At 35.1% G+C, this 16583-nt stretch overlaps 1 long non-coding RNA gene across 1 annotated transcript; it reads right to left on the bottom strand.

The window, feature by feature from the left end:
• Positions 1-9787: 9787 nt before the first annotated feature.
• LOC129274693 (uncharacterized) lies at positions 9788-16049 on the bottom strand. Its single transcript, XR_008585933.2, has 3 exons — positions 15928-16049; positions 15019-15146; positions 9788-9873 (listed from the first exon to the last, which is right to left on the bottom strand). It is a non-coding gene; the product is annotated as an uncharacterized LOC129274693 (long non-coding RNA).
• Between the last annotated feature and the right edge of the window lie 534 nt (positions 16050-16583).

Below are 16583 nucleotides of genomic sequence, written 5' to 3'. Positions count from 1 at the left end.
ATTCTGGGCCCCGTCTTACAAAGAGTTACGATTGATCCAATTAATCGTAACTCTATGGAAATCCATCAGTGTCATAATTTCTTCTACAGGAAATTTGTAAAATGTCCTTTGTAAATAAAGGAGAACACACTAAATTGTCAAGAAAACAATGAATTTACGGATATACATTCGTATAGATCTAGAATTTATTTTGAACAAACAAGCATTTTATATGTTGATGTTGCTGGCCGTCCATAGTTGCAACTGATCGCATCAATTGCAACTCTTTGTAAGACGGGCGCCCTGGTCACCATATCATGAAGCTCCTCAGCATTGACATGCTGTCACTCTCTGCCAGTTACTTTTTTTCTGAAAGCAATTTTCAGAGCTCTTGGAAAGATTTATTGATCACAGCGATGTGACAATCTCAATGAAAATGGAAACCGAAATAGAGTGACCCGATTCTGTCACATCCCATACTAAGCACTGGATGAGTTATGACTTTGGATAGACTAATGCATGATTAGAACTGACCCTTTATCAGCAACCATTTTCTCTTCTTTCTTTTCTTTCATGTCCTTTGCCTGATTTTTACATTCTATTATATTTTTCTATCCCCTCCTGCTTTCATGGGGACATTTCATGAAGCAAATAATCAGTGATTTTCTCTGCCTTATTTGTTCTCAGCCAATCAGATGCAAGGATTTCAGTACCTTGTAACAATACTCAGTAAATATTTGTTTCAGGAAATGTTCCCTTGGTGTTCCTTTCTCTATTTCTTCTTGAGACTATATCACAACTCTTTTTTCTCTCTCTAATCTCTCTTTCCCTCTCCTACATGTACCCATCTCTCTAATTCTCTCTTCTCTGGGAAAGTACATTATTCTGACACTATGTTTGATTGTTACATGCAATTTGCAGTGAGTATAAGGGAAGGTCCATAATATGCAGACATACTCAGAGTGATTACTTATATGTACAAATTGTGTATACTGCCATCTGTTGTTAACACTGCAATAATCTATGTACACCAATAATCCCACCAATGTTTCAACTGAGGAAGTTCGCAGGCCATTTGTGTAAAATCGGATTCAATGTTCTTTGTTTTAATACAACAATTTTACAGCCATATTTATGCCTTGATTTTGACACAAGATGATACTTTATTATCATTAACATCATTATCAAAGTAAAGTCAGTCTAAAAATAACCACCGTTAATCCCCACAGCATTCTTTTTCTCATCAAACCCTCTTTCAATTTCTTCTCTTTCGCTAGCCAGTTCATCATTCCTAATGACCACCATCCATCAACGTCTCTCCATTCCTGTGTAATCATGACAACTAAATTGAACCCCTTGTTTGATCTTCGGGTGACAGGGATAATATATATTTGTGTAATCTGTGGGCTTATCGTTTGAATAACTGACCACACACTACATTCAAGATAAACTTCACTGTATTAGTAGTATGCAGATTACACATGATAATGGAGGAGGAGAGTGTTTGGATTTTGGATTTGCTTTTTGTTTTTGAGGTCCTGTCAAATTTCAAACAATGTATATCACTTCAATTTGATGAATAAAGTAATCTATATTTTCATTCAATCAAGTAGGCAGCTCAATATATACTTTTCCTTTAATAATGTAATGTCAAAAATGTATTTTTGGTATTTCTTATGAATTCATGATAATAAAAACAACGAATATTTTATATCATGTCTGATTACAATTCAATTTGGTTCGGAGTGAATTTAATAAAAGAAAAGCCCTTCAATATTTTTATTGGGGTTCTAACCTTTTGAGGATTTCCTGTTAAATATTTTTTTGAAGATTTCTCTCATTTATTGCAATGATTTCTCTTTTACATTTTCACTACAGATAATGTTATTACTTTTCATGTTGAATATGAATTCAATGTTTCAACCATGTACCATATTGTTCTTAGATAATCTATTTGTTTTGTTATTCTTTCTCACCCATTTGTTTGTCCTATAATATCAGATATATATCAATTTGAATCTGAAATTGTATAAGAAATACCTACAGAATAAACCCAAACCCAACATTATCAATTACACAGATGGAACAGTGCAAGTATTCCTGATTTCAGAAAATCTCTCATTTGAATTCAATGTCACAATACGAGTGACCCTGCACCATAATTGCAAGATTAAAAAACCTCAAAACGTCCATAACATTGCAATCATACCAACCAAACCGACTGCAAAACCAAATCAAAGATTAAAACATTGTTGCAAATAACCATCAGTGAGCTTGGAGTCAGCTTCCTCAGTGTAACTGGGACATAAACCTGTATAATAGTCATGTTTTTGTACTTAAAAAAAATTGAATATCAGGTTCGAGTTACCAGCTGCCCGCATTGATTTTTCTCACCAAGTAATGGTATTGTTTACAAGATACCGATCTATGGATAGTGTGCTATATCACATCAATACAAATGATCTTCTCTTCCTTCTATCAGCCCGGCAAAGAGACGGCTGACCTTGGCGTCGGTACTTCATCAATTTTTGATCTGTGCAATTATTAATAAAAAAGTCAGTGTCTCTGCCACCATCTCTCTATCTCTCTTTTGTAGCATTTAACATTCTTCATCTTGAGCAAGGAGCTTGGGGGGGGGGGGGGCAGTAGGGGTCATGTATTTTTATGGCAAATGGAATATCCAGCCAGCTTCAAAAGGGTAACATTTTACCTGTAAAACTTCTAGATGAAAAACTTCAGGTATGGCGTGATGTGGGGGGGGGGAGACCTTAATATTTGGGGGAACAAGTTTAACTATAATGTATTCAAATCATATGACTGAATTCTTTGCTTTAAAGATGCTTAAGAACACAGAAAGGTATTTTTTCTGCACAGAAGCATCGTAAATGCTGGGCTTCTCCTGACAGTACACTTCCTAGAAGAGAAAAAAGGGAATTATCTTCTTTACTTATTAATTTGTCTGCAAAGTCCTATAAAACTAGAAGAAGTTTCTAATCAGGCATGACAGGGGAACGTTGTTTCATTTTATCATTGTTAAAATCACTATCCACTCCTACATGTAGCTCTACAATTATGGACCCAATAATAGACCTATAAAATTCTGAATAGATCAGTTTACAAAATATAGGCCTACAGAGAGAAATGGAAAGATAGGAAATTGTAAATATAAATAGATCTATTTTGGTATTGAAACAGATCGTTTTCTTTTCCTTTTTTTCACAAATCTGATCTCTCATTTTACATGGCCGAACCCTAAACCATTATCCTAATGACATACGTAGTAAGAAGATTGATGGCTATAAATAGTTTCTGTACAAAATGTAGAGAAAAGAATTTTGGTTGCATTGTCTGTGCAATTCATAAGTCACGCAGCATTACCCGATCAGTGCTTCAAATAATCTGTGGGCACAGGTGTAACTATTACAGAGGTGGTCGGTACAAGCAACGAGCTTCAGTACAGGTACTGCAGGCCTGCTTTGACCAAATCCCGGGGGGGGGGGGGGGCCACTTCCATTGACGAGTGGATACCATGCGCGAGCGACCATGGGGTCTTGAAAAGCACCCTAAACACGTATTTTCCATATTCTGAAAATGCACCCCTTAACAAGTATTGGCGTGTGAAACCCTACTCTTAACAAGTATTGGAAACAAATACTATTGGCAAGTATTCCCAGAATTGAGCCCCTAAACAAGTACAGCGATGTATTTTCCATATTCTGAAAATGCACCTCTTAACAAGTATTGGAAACAAAACGATACTCTTGGCAAGTATTTCCTGAAATGAACCCCTAAACAAGTACAGCGATATTTTATTGTTATGTCACGGGTCCGCTGGTCGTCGGTTGTACCTTTACACACCATTATTTTGGTTTAGTACGACCCCACCTTCCACACCTCGCGCAAATCGGACTCTAAACACGTAGTGTTGGGGCAAAAAGGACATCCTTTAGAAACATTTTGATTTTGTTTTATCATCCCCGCATATTTGACCCTAAACACGTATATTTTTCCTAGCGAAATAGATACCCCTTTTTCAATATTTTTGTGTTTTTGACACCCTTATCACGTTACGTACGTAACGTGCCCTATCTTGAAAAAGACATCCTTTTTACATGTTTTTTTGGTTGCGCATGGTATCCACTCATCAATGTAAGTGGCCCCCCGGGGACCAAATGACATTATTCCTTTTGATTCTTTCACCCAAATAGTTTTATTTATAACAAAAATAAAACATGGATTTATATTTTTTTATTATTAAAATGGGTTGATTGGCCAATACCTACATGTATTAAGGTCATTGTCTCTGATGAAAATAATAAGGGGGTCATTTTGATTTGTAAAGAAGAAAGAAAGACTGTTAGCATTTAATGGAATCCATCCTCTGTGTGTTTTTTTTTTTTTTTTTTTTTTTTTGGGGGGGGGGTGTTTTACAGCTCTTTAGATGCAATTCTGCGTCTCCTGACCCCAATGCAATCAAGAAAGCCCAAGTTCAATAAATTCTCTCTGTACATGAATAGTACAATGTACGATGGCGGCACTATGCCGAAAGCTCCTTTGAACTACATGCTTCTAAAATCAGATGCCGTAGTGTGGTACCCAGGCTCTCAAATTAAGTACTAGCATAATTATATAGAAAATGTTGATAATTTTTTAATTCATCCAAAATATTTAGACAGGAAAGGATATTCAAGGAATTGTAATTCAACATCGACTGAAATGCAAAACAAGGAACTACTGTAGGCTTCTGCTAATTTACATGTATTCACTGACTACACTCTTCCATGACTCTACCAAATTATGAAACAGTAACATTTTCCCCCATTTTCTTCTCTTTTTACAGGAGCTTTGCTTCACTGATCAGAGGCTAAACCGCATCACAATCAATTCAATACATGGCCAATGAACCCTATCCTACATGTACATGTTCTTGCACACAATATCCCTCACAAATTCCTGCTCTCTTTTGTTCTACCAAATTCCTCTGAACAGTATTACAAGTATGGATTATTTCAGTCAAAAACACTAGTTTTTAATTTCCATTTTGAACAGGTTGTTTTGCTTCCTTCTATGTGAACAAAAAACATCAGTGCTATGAAAATCATTCTCTGGAAGCAATTATGGAAGAAATGCAAGCCCCTGGCCTTACAATTATGTATTTCCCTATTTTTTTTTCCAATAAAGAATACAACACCCCCCCCCCCCAAAAAAAAAAAAAATAACAATAATAATAATTTAATCAACAAATAAATAAATACATAAATAAATAAATAAATAAATAAATAAACGAATAAATAAATGAATGAATGAATAAATGAATAAATAAAATAATAATCCAGTAAATTTGCATTCTGTATCATGAGATTTTGATAGGAAAATGTGAAGATGACATCAATAATTGAGATGGAAGAGAGCTAGAGATGACAGAAAGATGGATGTATAATCCTCAGTCACAAGGCCATGATCACCTGCTCTTATATTGATCACCTGACATGATTGATTTCTTATGTAGGTCACATGACACACTCAATGCATAGTTGACTACCAACTCATTTATCATGAAAGTATGAAAGTGATATCACTCATTAAAAGCATGCATCTCCTATTGATCACTTGGGGACTGTTTCACAAAAAATTTACATGTAAGTAAAGACCAAAATTCAGAACATAATAAAATATCAATTACATGCAGGACATCACAGCATTGATCAGAATACATGTACATGTATGCTACAGGATGCATATACTGTACATGTACACTGTTGGGCCTACATACTCTGCTAATACAATCTAACTTGACTCTTTCTTTGTGAAACAGAACAGACCCCTTGTTTCCTACATATATTTGATACACTTTGCATACTTAATTAACAATTCATATTTCATGAAAAATGACATTATCTATGCATGAATGTGTTTGTCTTATGATTGAGGCCTGACATTGAGATGTACAGCCATGATGCCACTACATTGTAAGGCTCGATAAAAAGGTCTGAAAATCATCTACTTTGAAGAATGACCCCTTTTTCTGCAAGAAAAAGTGTTTTCTATGGCCGGAAATTGAAAAAAAAATGTTTTAAAAAGTATGAATTCAGAATCAAGTCTGACAAGAGGCGTGCCTGAAAGTAACTGTTTCAAGTATGTTGCAACTTGAACTTGCTTTAAAGTGTTACATGTTTTCAATACCGGTAATGAAACCATTAGAGAACAATGGACAAAATCATTGCATACATTCATTACAGATGATTCAGGCCTTTTTCAGAGGGATTTGACATTGGCCTACCACTAGTAGTATTGGTTCCATTGTTACCAGTAGCTCTTAAATTCTTAAAGAACTTTCAATACTGGTTAAATGTAGTGGCATTGCCATAAGTGGTCAATTGTTGCTGATGATACGTACAGTGTCCACTTCAATGAGTACCCCCCCCCCCCATCTCTCGCTCCCTCAACCTTTTATACAAGTACATTGTAGGCTACAGTATCCACAGACAGTGTATTTTATTATGTACTCGTAGCCTAAAAAGCCCTATATAGCTTTTATTGCTACCATATTAAGAGTTCAAATAAAGATGCTGACCTGTCTTCAACATGTGTTCCTAATAGCTAACCATATTCCAAACAGCGTCTAGACTTGATTTCTACTGGATTATTGCAAATATGTATGATGTAGAATAACATGATTTCTTCTACTAAAATACAGAATGTGTCCACTTTCTGTTGTACATGTACTGAACAAATGGCAAAAAGTTATGAGATGAATATCAAATCATGAACAAAATAGTAGTTGTCATAGTTCTAGTAGTGGTGGTAGTAGTTGTAGAAGTAGTAGGACAAGGTAGTAAAATAATAGTAGTAGAAGTAGTAGTAGTAGTAGTAGTAGAAGTAGTAGAAGTAGTAGTAGAAGTAGTAGAAGTAGTAGTAGTAGAAGTAGCAGTAGTAGTAGAAGTAGTAGTAGTAGTAGTAGTAGTAGTAGTAGTAGTAGTAGTAGTAGTAGTAGTAGTAGTAGTAGTAGTAGTAGTACTACTACTAGTAGTAGTAGAAGTAGTAGTAGTAGTAGTAGTAGTAGTAGTAGTAGTACTAGTAGTACTAGTACTAGTACTTGTAGTAGTAGTAGTAGTAGTAGTACTTAGTAGTAGTAGTAATAGTAGTAGTAGTAGTAGGAGTAGTACAAGTAGTAGTAGTAGTAGTAGTAGTAGTAGTAGTAGTAGAAGTAGTAGGAGTAGTACAAGTAGTAGTAGTACTACTAGTAGTAGTAGTAGTAGTAGTAGTAGTAGTAGTAGTAGTAGTAGTAGTAGTAGTAGTAGTAGTAGCAGTAGTAGTAGTAGTAGTAGTAGTAGTAGTAGTACTAGTAGTAGTAGTAGAAGTAGTAGTAGTAGTAGTAGTAGTAGAAGTAGTAGTAGTAGTAGTAGTAGTAGTAGTAGTAGTAGTAGTAGTAGTAGTAGAAGAAGTAGTAGGAGTAGTACAAGTAGTAGTAGTACTACTACTAGTAGTAGTACATGTAGTAGTAGTAGTAGTAGTAGTAGTAGTAGTAGTAGTAGTAGTAGTAGTAGTAGTAGTAGTAGTAGTGAGATTGTGAGAAGTAGTAGTTCAAGTAGAAGTAGTAGTGAGTAGTGGTGAGTTGTAGTAGAAGAAGTAGTAGCAGTAGTACTGTGTATTAATGTGTAGTGGAGGTGAAGATGAAAGTCCTCACAAGGAATTTGATGACATTGAAAGATATACAGAGTAACATATTTCTCTCATTCACACACAAAAACAATCAAAGAAAGAGCTTGAATCTGCATTCCTAATTCATGAGAATAACAACCCCAAACAACCACAAACGAAGGTCTACTGTGACAAAAGTCAAGTTTACTTTAATGCCTTTTCGTTTCAATTGTAACACCTACACGTAATCAATGGCTACACTTGAATGGATAGACTATTCACAAAGTTTTTTAAAATTTAAAGGAGAGAAAAGTGGGACACAAATACAAGTAGAAGTCGGGTATACAGGTACTGGTGAAGTAATGCACATTTTCTGTTGCTCATGGGGGGGGGGGGAGGAGTCTACATGTATATTCTTTCTAATCTTCATTTCAAATTACATTGTACAAAGTTTTGCATTTTGAACCCCAAGGCAATTCACACTATCAAGAGGTCTCACCTAATGTACATGTACTCTGCTTCAGTTAAAAAATATTTTGACTCCGACATCTCCATGACCATCCACCCTTGCTTTAAATTCTCTTTTTCTCTTACATCTACATGTATTTCCTTTCTCGATAAATTGATCAAAAGCATTGAAGTTCTTCAAAAGATACATGTACTGTATTAATTCTGACAGTGTACATTGTAGTACATGTACAACAGAGATGCATTAAAAGGTGCACGCTCACCGGACTCAGATGGTGCCGCCCTCCACATAGTTTTGATTTCATAGACAATCAGAGAATTTGTTCACAATAGGCCTGCAGGGGCATTTTCATATTTTATTTTTATAGTCCGCCATTGAATAGGAAACTACATGTAGATAAATCGGCGCCTCATAAATGCTATACGTATATGTTATTATTATTTTGATTTAAAGGACAAGTCCACACCAACAAAAGTTGATTTGAATAAAAAGAGAAAAATCCAACAAGCATAACACTGAAAATTTCTTCAAAATCGGATGTAAAATAAGAAAGTTATGACATTTTAAAGTTTCGCTTTAATTTCACGAAACAGTTATATCCACATCCTGGTCAGTATGCAAATGAGGAGACTGATGATGTCATCCACTCACTATTTCTTTTGTATTTTATTATATGAATTATAAAATATTCAAATTTTCTCATCATTGTCAAGTGAAACAACAATTAATTCCTCCCTGAACATGTGGAATTAGCATTGTTTAATATTATATGGTTCAGTCAAGTTGGCCCGTATTGTCAAATTTGTAAAAAATGAAATATTGTATCATTCAAACAATAAAAAACAAAAGAAATAGTGAGCAATAGACATCATCGACTGACTCATTTGCATGTCACTTTGTTGTGCATATCACTGTTTTGTGAAAAATAAGCGAAACTTTAAAATGCCATAACTTTCTTATTTTACATCCGATTTTGATGAAATTTTCAGCGTTGTGCAAGTTTGATTTTTCTCTATTTATTCAAATCAATACTTTTCTGGGGTGGACTTGTCCTTTAATTTCAAATAATGAGGTCCCTGTCCAATGGAACGAGGAGATTCAATTGTAAAAGCAAAAGTATAAATTATGTGATAAGAATCTCTTTTTAGAAAAAAATCCATACCATTCTGATTGTAAAATACACTGAAGTATTTAATACATGATGTAGGAATAGTATTTTTGTCATCTTTTTTTAGGGCACGCATATATCCTGAATTAATAACAAATCAATCCTTCATTATGAGGCCAGATGACAAGAATAATAAACATTTCCCTGGTATTTTCCCAGGCTCTCAATCTCTTGAAGTTCAGTGGCACAGTCGGGAGAATTCAGGATTGGTTTCATTTTCAAAGTAGACAATAGCAATTAATAAATATAACCTAGCAAAATGATGGAAAAGAAAACAAAACAAAGACTTGGTATCGATACCAAAACAAAAAACTGCTGCACACAGAAACAGCTTTTCAGAAAAGTCCTTCATGAAAATATTGATGAAAATTATTAGACTTTATGCTTCTAGTTCTATGAAAATATGATGGCCTCAAATTATCATGGCTTGAACGATGTGTGAAGTAAAAAAGGAGATAATTTGGGATCAGACATACTGTACAATAACACTGATGATATTACGATTGATAGTAAATGATCAAATTGATACTTACTGATTGTGCACACCAGGCACAGCTTGGGTCTGTTATTATACAGTCTCCACAAGTCCTCGCTTGCAAACATGAAGAACTTGTTCCTAAAAATTTAAAGTAAAGGAAAAAAATTGTAAGAAAATTTCATGGAATTATTCAATTAGAAAGTATTTGGTAGGTACTTTGGTATCTACATGTACATACATGTACAATGTACATCTCTCGATGCTTGGCATTGCTTTATACAAAAAGACCACTTGTAAACTGTAGTATTCATACATATGTACATCTGTATGTATACATGACATCTAAAGTTATGCCTGCCTATCTCTATATTTGCTTGTGAGATTTTTTTTTTGTTCATTGCAGGCAAATACCATGAAAAGGGGCTACATTACATACTACATGTACATGTATATGTACATGTCACCCATTTACAAATATCGCATCAAGTTTTTAGACAAAGAAGACATCTCAATTACTCATTGAAACATTTCTTTCTTCTTTTTTTAGAAGAAAATATACTGTATTCACAATGCACTCTTTCCAGTTTTCTATTTCAATTTTCCCCCTTTTAGACAACAGCTTTAAAAAGAATAAAAAAGAGAGCTGTCAACAGAGCCCATTTCACAGGCTTCTCAGAATACGATAATATGAAAAACATATAAAACAATAAAAATGTGGGTAATTCCATAAAATATGTACGTCCGACCTCCTACATGTATATGAGACCTTCATGAAATTTTCTTTCTCTGATTTCTTGTTCTTTTGACACTCTGTAATGTTCTCAAAGGACCATGACTTGGTCAGTTTATGTACATGTAGTGAAGTAAAACTTGAGAAAAATGGCGGTCGCAAGTACAAAAAGGTTGGTTACTGTATGGAATTGCCCATGTACATGTAAATACATGTACTTAAATAAGGTTCTGTATGCCTCGAAGAAACTACATGTACTATGGCAATAATTTCTCTGAAGGCAATGAACTTAATACAGATAGTGTAATAACAATAAAGCAGGGTCATTACCTTTTATTGCATTGTATATACAGTGTACAGTGTAATTAACTCTTTACTTTATGACGTGACTAGACAGGTACTTAAAACTGCATGCTATTAATTACAAATTCATTATGGCATGTTACAATACACATCGAAAAGCGTAGGTCATGATTTGGGGGCCACAGTACAAATTATTGAATATAGACAAAGTATTATTAACAAATAATGTAGATTCTTTAGCATTTCAAGTATTAAGGCATAATGATAAATTATCATTATAAGACCATCAATATACCTGTAGTACATGTACATGTATGTATATCATAGCTTAACTTATTAGGACTGGATTAAACTGCACATACATGTACATGTACATACGGGCTACCTATGTACAGTACATGAAGAAACTTTGTGACCTTTGAACTTGATACTCCTCAAGTGAATCAGATCATTGTCACTCCTACAGGAACATATACATGTATGATAAATGACCAAGTTTGAAGTCGATCCATTGAACAGTTTGTCAGATATTGCGTGGATCTACAGACAACAGTACTGTACATGTACATGAAGTCCATGGTTATAGCGCAAATGAAAATGGGACGGACGGAAAGTCAGACAACCCCAAAACATAATGCCTATTGAGTTGACAAAAACATTTCAGCTTTGAAATAATACTGAAAATGTACTAAAGTAAAGAGAGATTGAGACATCACATTTCTTCTTCAAATGACATCTTGTGCCCAAGGAGTGGCCCTGAAACGAGAAATGGTATCTTCTCTCAACAGTTCATGTATCTCTCTTCAGGGATGGGCAAAATCTGGTTGATATTTCCAGCCCTTGCAGCCAGAAGTACAATGAATCCACTGTATCTGTCGTGCATCATGAATGCATGGTAATGATTGAGGAACATGCTCTTGGCAATTACTCCCAATTCCATTCTATTTTCTACATCTACACACATGTTCCAAATTAATGTACATCACAAGTTTCTTTCACAACTGTAGGCTGGATAATTCATGTACATGTAGCTTTACAGGGTACAGTGCAAATTAGGACACTTTAAACATATTAAATTTCATTATAACAAGCAAAAAATGAATTTGAGCAGAACCCAACAAGATGACTATCAGTTGTGTGCCATTCATGTGCATGCACAGTAGGCCTATGATTTTGGTAGAAGAAGTGTAACTGCTCGATAATTGTTGAAAAGACAAGGTATTGTTTTGGTAGGCCCCCTACAGTGTATATATTTTTCAAGGCAATATGTGCCCATGCATGGCTTACATGTACACATGAAGTGTACCAGTGCCATACTTTTTGGCCTAGACTTCATTATTTGATTATAATATTGGGATTTAATACAAAAGCGATTTAACAAAATTGTTAAATACATATATCAATCTTGTATGGATGACTTTCAAAATTATTGCTATGTACAGAGTACAGAAGTGTTGTGCTTTTTTTTATTGTAGATAATACATGTATATAAAAGCACATTACTGTGGCTCTAGCAAGCTATGTACCAATATTTTAGTATTTTGGACCTGTCAGAAAAAAATATTGACAAGGGTGCATTCTTATTGGAAATACCGATCTATGCCAAGATGTTGTATTTGAAAAATAACTGAAAGAAAAATATTTTGTAATCCCACCTGCTAGAACCAGATGAAGTTTGCATAGTTATGAGTCAGTATTGACTCTCGCAGAAAGGGTGCACATTTTCTTGCCTCACATTTCAAGTTTGTACGATGTAAACAGAAATTTTATTGGGCATTAGAAAATTCCTTTAATCTTGGAGAATTAACTTGCAGAACTTACTGTTATCGACTTTTTAGTATCTTGATTTGTATGTACAGTATTTTGACCCTTTAACCGAGTGAAGGGTTTGCACAGCAGACTGACATATACATGTATACATTTGCCTGAACAGATTACTGTAATTTACAGGCATTTTTTGCAATCTGGACAGGTGTGAGAATGCATGCACTGTGATTGGTCCATGTTTTTTTTTACATGACCTCTTGCTCTGGTGAAGAGCAGCGGGTCATCTGGGTAGGGGTGTGGTGGTATCAACATTTTGCATCAGACAGCCTACTTTTTTGAAAGGCTATATAATTGGAAGTCATGCTGGGAGGACAAGTCGAGGGACTGTTATTCCATCTGCCTGCCAATGCATGTGAGACCAAAATAAAAGATGAAAAAGACATGTACCTTCATAACAAATAGCAAGCAGTACTATTGTACAAATTTACTGGAGGCCTTCAAAACTGATTACATGAACAATGTAAGGCAGAGACTCAGCATATACAGAGGGGGGGGGGGGGGCAACATAAGCTTTGAGCCCCCCCCCCCCCAAGAATTTGTCAAAACCTATTTTTAATTTTGAAAATTTTCTCAAAATTCAAGATATCCTACGAGTCAATTGTAAGTGTGCTCACTGTGCTGTCTTTTACTTTCTTACATTTCTTTTTATGATTTCAGGTGTTCTTAGCCCCCACCCTGCAAAAAGTCCTATGCAAAACATGAGCAGAGAAAATACAGATTGTTGGTTCTGTGGTACATGCAACTTCAGGGTCTACAGCAGTTTATGTACAATGTACATGTAGCCATATTAAATACAGGTATAATTCAAGTTTTACAGGTAGGACAAAGCTATCATGTAATGGAGACAGAAAACTTGTGATCCCTGTAAATTTGAGTAACTGTCCACATAATGTAAGTCTTAGCATTTCAAACTAATGAGACAGGCCTACATGTACATCACAAATTTGACATTTATTTTGACTACCCGTAACTTAATTATTTTGACTATTAAAAACTTTATTATTTGGACAAGCTATTATCTACAGGTATTAAAAAAACAAACTTGGGTACAAAATAAATCATGACATGCCTTGCTTTTAATGTTTTGAGTTCAGAAATGGTTGTATTGATGAGACGAGAGAGTGGCAGAGAGAAACAGACAGAGACAGAGAGAAATAGAGAGAGGATAGAAGAAAGATGAGGTCAAAGATCAACAACATAGCATTCCCGGGGTGCAGTAGCCTGCTTCAGATTACAGGCCTGTGTTAATTCAACTGCCCTCCATCTGTCTCCATCGCTCTCTGTTTTCAAAACCAGATCACCTGCTGTACACCAAACCATAGCCTCTCAAACTACACTGTGCCGTGCCACCATCCCACTGCATTGGAAATATTATTTCTACACAGGGATCCTACATGTACAGTACATTTCATGTTCTTGGTCTACATATACAAACATACAGATCTACAGAAGAACTCCATACAGTATATTGCCAGTAGACCAACATGTGCAAGTATACAATACCGGGGATCTAGGATATGAGTCAAAATTATTTTGCATAGCATATAGCCTACATGTAGCAATTATTAATTGGCCAAGCTATATAACTAAATCTTGTGTAAGTATTAGTACACATTTATATGCACAGTACCACACAATACATAGAAAAACACAAGTTAATAATTTGATACAATTGTAAGAGTGAACCTGATCAATTGATCATACCTCAAATTCCAAGCAAGTGATGAAATATGCTACAATTTCACTTTAATATAATTATTTTTGTCCAGTATGCACCGGTAGTCTACTGTACAAATACTTAGATCCATTTTTAATTGTCTACGTGTAGTATGTACATGTACAAGAAGGTCAGACGACAGTTTAATTTCATTTTCTTCCCTCACTCTCTCCCTAAATGTATTAATATGTCATCATATTCGAAGGGGTTGGAGTGACTGGGGAGGGAGGTGGGACAATCTATTTTGTCATTTACAACAAACTGTCTCTTTTCTACTCATTCCTTTTCCACATTTTTTTGCGGTTGAAAATAATGGTGGAAGAGGAAGGGGGGCATATACATGTAGCTGTAGTATTGCTCTGAAATCTTAATGATTTCTAATTATTCCCTCCCCTCTTGTCAGAAAAATAATCCAAAAAAATATTAACTCTAATTTTTTTCCCAAACATACTTTCTTTATATACCAAAATAAAAACAAAGACAACAAAGACTCATTCCAACAGATAATAGCAGCAGTTGTGAGATATTTAATAACTTTGCAATTTAGATCTACATGTATGATTGAAACATAAAAATACAAAGGGCAATATTAAACATTGGATCAACTTTCATTACTTGTCTTTGGTTTATGAATTAGGCCTAGACCTATTTCATAATTAGAAATCTATATACCATACACATTTGAAATAAAGAAATGTACACGTACCTGTTGATTGTGCATCTGAAAATACATGTAATGAAATGATGATAAAAGCACTAAATATCCATTGTAATAAAAGCTCCTGTCTTCTGTGTAACCTCATGATGATGATGAACTTGTGATATTCCAGATTTCTGCAAAATATCAATGAAAATAAGAAAACAATCAGGTAAGATTATGTTGACAGGTCACTCTAGTCTAATTAGAATCTAGATTAAAAACAAGCCTGGGCCCCTAAAACATTTATAACTTGATTAAAGGGCTCATTTTACATTACATAATATGCAATCATTAATCCAACAAAAGAGTTTAGGAGCAGATTTAGACGTATAGATGAATTGAAATTAAAAATGGTCATTGTGATAGAGCAACAGAAATTCCTATACAATGTATTATATGAACTGGTTGATAAATGACATGCATGTAGCAGTGAGTATGATGGAAGTTTCTAAATCAATGCCAACATCTTTCCAGTCCACTTCTACTTTGTGCAGTCTCACTCTTAGTCTTAGACTTAGTTGTACTAACTGATAACCACTCTTTGTTTAGAATTAGGGTGACTGGATCTTCATAACAATTTTAACATTCACAGACCGCGGCTCGAAGATGAAACATTCGTTCAGACTTCAGGCAGGTCAAAACTTTAAAAAATACATGCACCTGTCACGAGTGACAAAAGTGCATTCTCGCAGCGGAGATTGGTGGGTCCTTTGTCGGGGCGCTTCAGGCACTCCATTGATCAATGTCCCGTTCAATACAACAATACATGGATCCCTGCTGGTGGGACACCCTTTGAACTGGCATCATTACCAACGAAGAATCTATCACTCAAATGTCGATTTCGAAGGCACAGGAATGTACATTCTTATTTCACAAAAAACCTCCACATGATAAAGATACAATGTAATTGCTTACGGTAGTAAATCAAGAAAATTACTGCTTAATTACTCCTTTTAATCCAGCGGCGCTGTTTCTGCAAGTTACTCGATTTTTTAAATTAAATGAATGATCTGCAAGCAAGCATCATGTGTTGCATGCAGAATATAGAATGCACACGTCCAAAAATCCAAAATAGAACATGCGACGAAAGTCAATGGAGCGGGGGCGGGGGCGCTTGCGATATAAAACATTCCACTAAGACGTGGGACAATGAACCGGGGGGGGGGGGTAGACGGCTCTGACCCGCTCCAACTTAATTTAGTAGACTAGTAGTGATACAATAAGTCAGACAAAATGGCAATCAAACTGTCTTTTAATTTTCTGCATGTTCAGCCCCCCAACTTTTGGTTCGGTACCCCAATTTTAAAATCGTTTCCCGGCCCCTGGTAGATACTATAACACACATTTACATTTAATTAATCTGAAATTCAATTCATTGAGTAGTGTATTGACAATACTTTTTTTCAGTATTACCTAGTTTTTTTTAATTCATATCGTCTGCAATATCTTACTCCCCCCACATATTATTTATCCAACCGTTCTCGATTTATCTAGTCTGTTTCATGTTGTTGTTGCTGATTGGTTTTAAATGGCGCTCTCATTAAAAAAACAATAGCTCTATACGTGCCAAT

This window comes from Lytechinus pictus, chromosome 13 (assembly GCF_037042905.1).
Source record: "Lytechinus pictus isolate F3 Inbred chromosome 13, Lp3.0, whole genome shotgun sequence".
Classification (NCBI taxonomy): domain Eukaryota; kingdom Metazoa; phylum Echinodermata; class Echinoidea; order Temnopleuroida; family Toxopneustidae; genus Lytechinus; species Lytechinus pictus.
This window is presented reverse-complemented; position numbering and strand designations above follow the sequence as displayed.